The following is a 9,974-nucleotide window of genomic DNA, read 5'->3' as shown; positions in this document are numbered from 1 at the left end:
ACCACATTTTTAACCCTTGTGAGTTTTCTTTTCTTTCTCTAATCACAATATTTTATCTGGAAAGCAGTCAAGCTCCCTTTGGAAGTCATTCACAGCACATTAAGGTCACATGTTTTTGGAGCAGATTTTGGGTAGTTCTTGAGCATCGAAGCTCCACCACCTGCAGAATTCGTGGTGTCCTCTCTCTCCATGGATCTCAGAGACAAGTGAGGGACACTCTGACCTTCCCACAGAGTTGTTACCCTCTGAAAAAAAGAGATTTATTGTATTGGCAGCAGGCTGGAGGCCCTGGAGTGATGTCAGTGGAGCCCTGCTCCTGGCACTGTCAGGGAAGAGGAAACATTAACAGACTCTTAATGTCATGTTCCTTGGAAATTTCTGACAAGCTGCACATCCAATGCTCCCATGGAGACAGGTCTGAGGTGAAACAGGGATTGAAAGAATCCCCATGGCAGGAACTCAGCTAAAAGCTGTTGGTTGAGATGCACAAAATGGATGCTGGCTCTGCTCTGCTTTCCCCTCTCTGGAAGCAGCTCCTGGGGTGGATTTTGGGATCCTCCGTGCTCTGAGGGGGATGCAGGGTCCCACAGTGCTGGGTGAGCTCCATCCTGCTGAGCCTGGCACCATCTGCACCTGCAGGAGGAGATCCTGGCGAGTGGGGAATTTTTGGGAGATGTTGTCTTTGGCTCCTGGCTGGAGGGGACCTTGAACCATTGATAAAAAATCATGGAATCACAGAATCACAGAATAATTTGGGTTGGGAGGGACCTTAAATCCCATCCAGTGTCACCCCAGCCATGGCAGGGACACCTCCAATGTCCCAAACCCCAATGTCCAGCCTGGCCTTGGGCACTGCCAGGGATCCAGGGGCAGCCACAGCTGCTCTGGGCACCCTGTGCCAGGGCCTGCCCACCCTCACAGGGAGGAATTCCTTCCTGATATCCCCTCCAACCCTGCCCTCTTCAGTTTAAAGCAACTTCCCCCTCTTCATACACTCCATCCCTTGTCAAAAGTCCCCCTGTATCCCCTGAAAAGCAGAAATAAATTCTCCCTGGAGCCTTCTCCTCTCCAGGGCAAACATCCTCAGCCTTTCCTGATAGGAGATCTGAGTGTTCTCCTGACCAGAGCAGAACCAGGAGGGAAAAAGGAGAAATAAAGCCATCGTTCAGCTGCCCAGGGTTAATCATGGGAATAGAGGAGATTTAAGTTCAAATCCATCCTCCTTATTTGAAGCAGAGAATTGAACTTGACACCTCTCCTCATCCCAAATCGGAGTGCATTTACCATGAGACCAGAGAGTCAATCCCTCAGTTTTCCTCTGCCTTCATCTCAAGCACAATTGAAGCTGACATTATTTAAACACAGAAGGAACTTCAAGGAAATACAGAGGAGATTGGGAGCATCCCAGGTGCTGGAGTGGCTGCAGGATTTTCTGTGGGAGCAGCAGGAAGAGCACCAAACCTGAGCTCAGATAAAACAGAAAATTGAAGATGCATAAAGCTGAGATAATATCACAAAGTGTGGGTGTAACTTGACATCTACTGAGTGTGAGCTGTATTTTCACTGACATCACACAGCTTGAACCAAATGGATATTCAACTTGGACATTTTTTTATCAATTTTTTACATTTTTAACTGAGAAAAAAAAAGGTGACATGAATTAAAGATAATAGAGGGATTGGTACAACTAGTAATGATCAAAAAGCAAAATAAATATTCCTACTGATGAAATTGCAGCCGAGGCATAACCTTCATCACAAGACTTTTTACTTGCTATGTAATTTGTTAGATACATGATGCTTTCCAGAATTTGTTTAAAATATGATCATTTGAAGAGCCACCTGTTTTGAGAAGGTGTAAGTTAGCATGCCAAAAATTGCAGCCTTACATGACATTCAGTTCCCTGGGAGGCTCATATTCAAACAAATCAGAAAATCATTCAACTTATTTTCTTCTGGTCAGAGGTCATCAAATTCATAGAGAGAGAGCACAATAATTCAAGAGGGAATGAATGCAAATCTCAAATAGGAGGCAAGAGGGCATTTTATTTTCCCCTTGCTGTTATAGTTTCGGGGTTTCAGCCTGGCTTCACCCCTCCATCCTTAGCACATCTGGGTGTTTTGTGATGAGGAATGCACACAAGTGGCTCCCACCTTTGTCACCCAGGTGCTCACACGCCCTGCTCAGGGCTGCACTCATTCACACCGTGGCGAGTGCAGACAGCAGCTCCTGCCAGAGGAAATGTCTACACACGGATTTGCAGAGACACTTTTTATGTTTGTGATCTCAATTAGAGCGAGGCACTGACTCGTGGGCTGCCCCTCGGGTGGATGGAGCTCGGGAGGGAGCTCCTCTCCACAGCAGAAATGCCATTTGCAGCAAACATCAAAGCACGCTCTGCTATTTTCCAAGCCACTGCTCGGGCTCCTCTCTTTCCTTTCATGTCACTCAGTGCCAGCCCTCACCCAGGAGCGTGGGCTGTGGCACCAGAGCCTCAGCTGATGGCATCCTGCTGCCCTGCCTTCCCCTGCCAGCTTTTGTTTTCTCCTCCCAGATCCCCACCGAGCCATCACAGACACTGCACAGGCTCCTCTAACAATTTGGGAAGCCTCAGCTGTTGGGTTCATACCCCAAGCAGTCCCCAAATCCAATTTATGAGGAGATTGTTTGGATTCACACCACCTTGACTGGGTGTATCACAGAGCTCAGGTGCTTGCATGGACTCCGAGGTGTGCACAGCCTTGTTGGTGTTGGGAGAACCTTCCAATTTCACTGAGTGCTTCACAAACACACTGTGACAGTTTTCCCTTGAAGATTTCCAGAAGCCAAAAGTAGAGGAAAAGTCTAAAAAGGCAGGAAAATCCAAGTCTCAAAGTAGAGAGTGTGTAGAGCTTTTAGATGCATCCTCTGGGAATTGCTGTTCATCCTTTTTCTATAAAACCCCCAAACTTACAGATGGATTCTCATATTGGTTATTTTATTGTTCACTTATGTAAGAACAGCCAAAAGTACTCAGAGTTTGGGATTTTTTTGCATTTTTTTCTAAGCTCAGAAGCTCCATTCCCTTCTCACCAGCACTTTCTTTAAATGAAGGCAAAGTTTGAAGCTGATTAATAATACTTGTATTTAGGTGGGGTTTTCTTGTTTTTTTTTCTTTTTTTTGGGTTTGTTTGTTTGTTTGGTTTGGTTTTTTGGGTTTTTTTATTAAGGGGTGGAGCAGGAGGGAAAAAAAGCAAGTGACCAATCAGGTAATAAAGATATGTTTATGTAGAGCTTGATTTTGCTGGGCCTGAGAAGCCATAAAGAGAAAAGACATCAAGTATGGTGGGACAGCTCCAGGTCTGCAGCCACACTGAGATGGTGCCTTGAGAAACCCCACGACCCAGGAGCAGCTTTTGTATGGCCTGAAGAAAGATTACAAGGAGGAAAGACAGAAATAACTGAGATAAGACAAGGAGGGTTGGGGTTTTTGTTATGGCTGAAGGGCAGCTGCAAGGGAAGGTGTTTCAGGGGGTTGGGAAGAGAAATGAGTAAAACATGGAGAGTTTGAAGCTATAGGGAGAAGAGGCAAAGGTGACTTGAAAATCAAGAATTCAAGTGACATGGGGGGAAAAAAATGACTCAGTAGCAGGGGAGATTTGGAAAGGAGGGTTAAGATGTTACTATTCTGGTTGTGTTTGTAATAATAAGTGATCAAAAGCCTCAGTTTGAAGTGAATTAACTTGTGCAATATCTTCCACTATTCCATTTAAAAGTATTTTGCATTTTTCCTTTGAAGATGAACTGAATTTAGAATTATTACAGGAAAGACCAACTTCTGTACATCAGAAGAAACAGCAGAATTGTGGCATGGGAAATGCAGCAGATGGGTAAAGCTGTGTAAAATCAGGATGTGCAAACTTCTCTGTAACACAGAGAAATATTCCTGTTCCAGCATTCCCCCTGCCCAGGCAGCTCAGATTTATGCACTGGGTTTTGTGAAATGCAACTTCAGGAAATTCTGCTATCCTGGAAGACTGGCACGTGGAGGAGGCAATGCCCTCAGCAATCCAAAGAGTGCCACCACATCCAATTTTCTAAAATATCTTATGATTCACACCTGCAAGTGAAATAGCAGCAAACCAGAGCTGGCTTTTTAACCATTATCCACTGGGAAGTGTCAGTGCCTTGTGTATTTACAGTCACATGCACAAAACCAGAGCTTGAATCATCAACTCCTGCTGCAGCAGGGCCACACTGAGTGACAGGGGACTTGGAACTGGGACTTGGGTGGAAAATGATTGGGAATAGAACTTTCTGTTCATGCAGCTTGCAGAGAGTCTGAGTCAAATATCGCTGAAAGAAAGGGAGAGACTCTCCCAGGCTGGGGAAAGAAACTTAAATCAATAGAAGGATAATAACTCAACGCCCTGGGATGTCCTTGAGAAGGGCACAACTTCCAGATCAAACATCTGCTTCACTCTGACACATCCAGGGACCTTGGAGTCGTGACTACTCCACTTGGAATTTGCAGGGAAGGACCAGATCATCCCCAGGTGAGACAAGGAAAAAGACAGAGTAAGTTATTGTATAAAACCTCATGGAAAAGTCTCAGCTCATTTCAGAAATATTTTCAAGGGCCCAACCCAGTGTCCTGATCTCTGTTCTTCACTTTGTATCTGCTGCTCACTCAGATGTCCCTACCTGCCAACTTCCACTGGCAAATCACACAACTTAAAATCCTGCTTGAAGTATCCAACTTCTTCAGCCCAGCCAAAAATCAGATAAATCAGGCAAATAAATTGGATTCAGGAGCTTTCTGCTGCTGGCTGAGTGCCCCTAGAGCCAGTGGAGTGTCAGGATATGCCATGGAAGGGATGCAAACCTCAGGGTATTGATATCTCCTGGCAACTACAAAAATCAAAAGGGGGAAAACTGAGAATTCCAGAGCGTCCTGCAGAGCAAACCCATCAGCAGGGAGGCTGAGCCTGGCTGTCATTGCTGCCTGGGCCACAGGAGGCAGGAGGGATCTGCCAGCATCCCTCTTGCTGTTCCACATCTGAAAAATGAAGTGCAAGAGAGCTCTGTGGTAGCTCTTTGAGAGGGTGAAGCATCAGTCACGCTGCTCCCTGAGAGCTCTGCACTTCCAAAAGCCTTTTGGAGTAGTTACCAGTCCTTTGAGGGACTGTGAATGCACTTGACTGCTTCGAGCAGAGCTATCAGCACACAGAATTACACCTTTAAATAAGGTATAACCTTCACAATCAGAGCGAACACAAATGGCAAAACATTTCAGAAAATAATTAATCTGAACAGTTTGCTCGACTTGCTAAGATGGATTTTGGTACAAATTGACTCACCTGGTTTTTTCCCTCCTGGCAAATCCACGGTTTGCTTCTCTCTAACATTGTCTTTGTTTTTTCAAGAGCATATCAGATTTGATTTGAAAGTAGAGCAAACAATATATTTTTTTTAAAGTCTTCATGTATATTTTATCCTAAAGCGATCTGTATCATTATTGATTGTTCCTGCAATAAGAAAGTTAATAGGATGAATTGCAAGTAGTTGCCATAGAAACTACCATTGGTCTCTTTCTCTTGGAGAGGAAGCACACAATTAATTTGTCTTTTAACCTACTTTATTGCTGCAAAGTCCATACAAATGCAGCAGCACAGGTCCAGATTCATTATACACTTCTGTGTCACTGTCCTCCTAAATCACCTTTTCAGATACACTTTTGAAAGTGTTTATTGGAAGGAAAGTTTTGATTCCATGTATTTTCCTGCTGTCTAATTTGCCCAGAGGAAAGCAGAGATGCTGAGGGAAGGAGGATTCATTCCTCTCCCACCATTCATCCAACACTTCACTCCCATCTCCCTGCCAGCAGAACACTTTGGAGCAGAGCATCCCCGGGGCCAAACCCATCAGCTCTGAAGCCAACTCGCCTCTCTGGGCCAGGCTGGAGGTGGTTCACACTTTCCTACTGAGAGGATTTAATCTGATGCTTTTATCACATCCTTTTGCCATTATCAATGCAGGTTTGGGCAGTTTTACCTGAGTAAAGACTTTGTGATTTGGCACACATTAAACCCACCCCATTCCAGGCCAGTCAGAGGAAAATGCCTGTTACCTTCTGCTGGAGTTTTCTGGGGGCTGCTTCCCCAGTACAGACATTAAACCACAGAGAAACAATGGAGAAAAGTGGTTCTGACTTGGTTTGCTCTCCCTTTGCACCAGAGAAACTCGATGTTCTTCTGTAACTTCTACTTTCAGCTGTAAATCAGAACAGCAAACACTTTGATATTTCCCTTTATTTGAAAGAAACCAGGTTTTATGGGGAAACCTTGTTGGGTAGGTTCTCCCAGCTGGACACAGACAGTTTGTGTTTCACTTGGGCTAAGAAAGGACAGAGTAGCATGATTCAAAAGAGGAGCATAACCTTCAATGTGTGCAATTTTAATCTTTTTCTAAAATGCTAAAAATATCCAGAAATAAATCCACTAAATAAATCCATAAAATAACACTGAAAGTACCCATGTGTATTAAGCAATAGTTTGTGCAAGTATTTAACATAAAGGAAAACCTCTCCTCTCATTTCCCTCCATTGGACCCACAGCTGTTGATGGCCACAGACCCAAAGCCAAAGTGATCCAGAGAAAACAAGGAAAGTGCAGGGACCTCTGCAGGTGGCTTTGCAAAGCAGAGCACTCCTGGGTGGGGAAGGGTCCCACAGGTTTGCAAGGGGTCATTGCACCCTCAGCCTCCTCACCAAGAGGAGAAAACCCCACAAGGTTCCAGGAGGTGAAGGATGTCTGCAGTGAGTGAGGAATAGAGGGGTGGTTATCCCAAAACACTTCACTCATACTCATCTGTGAGACACCAAAAAGGGCTTTGGATTGGGAACCAAAGGAAAACAGAGTTTCCTTGTGAAAAATTCTTCCCTTCCTCCTAATGGAGACTGAGGGAATTATTCCCAACTAAAAACCTCAACAAACTCAGGCAGGAGCTGATGCCTTTTTGAGCTTAGCTGAAAACAGAGGGCAGACAGAATTAAGGGAATAAAAAGCTGTTCTATTTATTGAAGGGCCTTCAGGTACATTTTGGGCAGACAAAGCCCCCCAGGGGCTACACCCAAAAATGGATGATGGGTCACAGGTTTTCACACTTTGATAAGTTTGGGCCATTTCCATATTGGGGGTGAAATTTCCAATTACAGCTCCAGGTAATGAAGTCATTTACCCCAAGTTTGCTCCCCCCAACTCACTTTTGTTTCCATCCCTGGGGGCCTGAGGCAGTGAGGTGTCCTTGATTGCCAGCCTGGAGAGGAATTGTTGTGTCTGCCCAAAATGGGAGAGCAGCAGCCAGCACTGGATATGGAGTTTGGAGTTACACACTGAAGAATTACAGGATTACAAATAGATGGGAAATATAAAAGTTAAAATACTAAGGTATCAGAGCTGGCAAGGACCCATTGCAGCTTTCCTCCATAAAAGGGGAGCTCAGCCCTCAGGCAGATGTGCCCACAGAACTTTTTGGGACTCAGCCACCACATCTGCATGCAAAGGAACAGGAATGGGGGAAGAGGAGAGCAGAGACCCCACAGCCTCTGAGATGCACCAGAGAGGGGGGGGTGAAAAGGCTGAGGGCATCGAGAGGAAAAAAGGTGAATAAAAAATAACAGAGAGGTCAGGGAGTGGGATCCTCACAGGCACAGCTGCAAGAGGGGAATTTTAAACAAATTCCTGTCAGAGGAGAGAGCAGAGGTAAATCCTTGTAGACAGGTAATTCATTTTTACCACCTCCTACAACTTCAACCCTCAATTGAAACCCTTATTAGATCCTGTCTGGACATCAGGACTTGCTGAAACGTGGCACAAAAGGTGGGATTTTTTTTTTTTTTAATATAGTTTATTTTTGTATAAGCTGATAGAATTGTTTGTTATAAGCATGAAAAGTGAGATCATGCTTTTCTTCTCATGTAAATGCTGTAGCCAGTGCAGGGAATTTATGAGAAGAATGTCTTTTTAGAAAAAACAACCCAAAAGAAAACAACTTGAAACAAACAACTGAGGATTTAAAAACCTTAACAAATGAAGTGGAGCTCATAAATTAAAAAAAAAAAAAAATCTGAAGATTAGCACATGAAAGAACAGTTAAGGTAATTAAAATAGTAATACAAAAGTGAGATTTTAGTTTTTTAAAAAGTGTGGATTTTTTTTCTCTCCTTTCTTATGAGCCTGAAGTGAACTTTTGTTTTGCTTTTTAAGAGAAAGCAGTGGCTGATCTATTCATGTTTGTTGACAAAAGCACTTCAGCAGCCTGAGGAAGAAAAGTTTGGTGTAAAAGAGGTGTCAGTCACTTCCCACAGTAACAGTGGTACCTGTGAGGGGGAAAGACAATAGAAAAACACTTTCTAAAAGGACTTGGCTCCTGAGTGGCAATAAAACAACCACCCCAGACTCAATTCTCCATAGAAAACTGATTTTCAGTCGAAAGATTCTCCTCATTTCAGTCCTCCAAGGTCAGCCTGTGCTCAGGTGGAGACAAGAACCAAGCCAGGACAGGCTGTCCCAGACCTGCTGAGCCCTTGTCCCCATTTGTGTGTGTTTTAGCTAAGCCTGGCTCAGTGTATGTGTGTCAGTTGTGTCTTTAATCTCGAGTTTAATTTAGGATTTCTCGGCAGCAGGATGAGATCTCAGTGCCTGCTCCCATCACCTTGCAAACACAGGCATCCAGCAAGGATAAAGTGAATTAAGAGAGAAGATTCCCAGCCTTTTATGGCTTCAGTGCCCTGGTAGCCTGCAGGCCTCATTCAGCTCTGCTTCCCCCACCCAAAGAATGCACACACCTTGCCACGAGACAGCAGATTTATTTCCTTTCCTGTGCCTAATTATTTTTCAGAGGACAGAGAAAGCAGGGATTTCTTCACCTCAGGGCTCTGATGCACCTGGAGACAGCACAGCCTGTGTGTTTGAGAAGAGGGAGCCTCTGTGAGGAATAGATGAGATGGCACCTAAACCCAGGAAGATTTTCAGAGCTTGGAATCCATCCCATCCCATCTCATGGATCCCATGGATCCCATGGATCCCATCCCATCTAATCCCATCCCATCCCATCTCATCCCATGGATCCCATCCCATCCCATGGATCCCAACCCATCCCATGGATCCCATCCCATGGATCCCATCCCATCCCAAGGATCCCAGGCCATGGATCCCAGCCCATCCCAGTCTCCCCCAGCCTTGTTCCAGGGCTCAGCTGTAGCAGCCTGGAGACTCCAGCACCACTGGAATGGGGACACCCCAAAGGCAAAGGCAAACCCCTCTAAGCTGTGCTGTCCCTCTCCACCCCATCCTTTATTCCTGGATTCTTCCCCTCTATCCTTAAACAATTCATCTGGTTGAGACAGCAATCCCTGCTTCCTGCTGCTAACAGCCATGCCCAGTTTTTGGATGTTTTTAACATCCCCCCCAATTCCTGCAGCCTACAGGAACATGAATTTCCACAAGAGAAATCAGGGCTTTGTATTGTCACCATTATTTCTGCATTTAGGCCATAAATGCTGCAATCAAACATGCAGATTATCACTGCATCTTCCATCCATGGCTGCATTTTATGAGTTATGAACTTTTTGTATGTTATCAAAGAAGCTTCCAAATTAGAAAAAAGGAAAAAAAATTCCTTGCTCTAGCGTTTTTTTAATTATGAGGATATTTATTCAGGTTTCCCCTCATGTTTCTTTTGTGTACCCCAGGCAGGTTATTTTATGAATACCAAGGGACTGGTTCTATTTTTTCTTGCCCCAGTGGGTTGTGATGTCAGTGGAGTTATTTTGAATAACCCTATTATAAAATAGGTCAGGATCAGGTACTTTTAGTGGATGAAGAATGTGGTTATTACCCCTTATTAGAATTTCCCATTGAGCTTTATAAACTTTTGCAATGCATCAGCAGAACTTGTGAAGCAAGCTCTAAAAACCAAAGCATTAGTCATTA

This window comes from Sturnus vulgaris, chromosome 11, assembly GCF_052056855.1.
Source record: "Sturnus vulgaris isolate bStuVul1 chromosome 11, bStuVul1.hap1, whole genome shotgun sequence".
Lineage (NCBI taxonomy): Eukaryota > Metazoa > Chordata > Aves > Passeriformes > Sturnidae > Sturnus > Sturnus vulgaris.
This window is presented reverse-complemented; position numbering follows the sequence as displayed.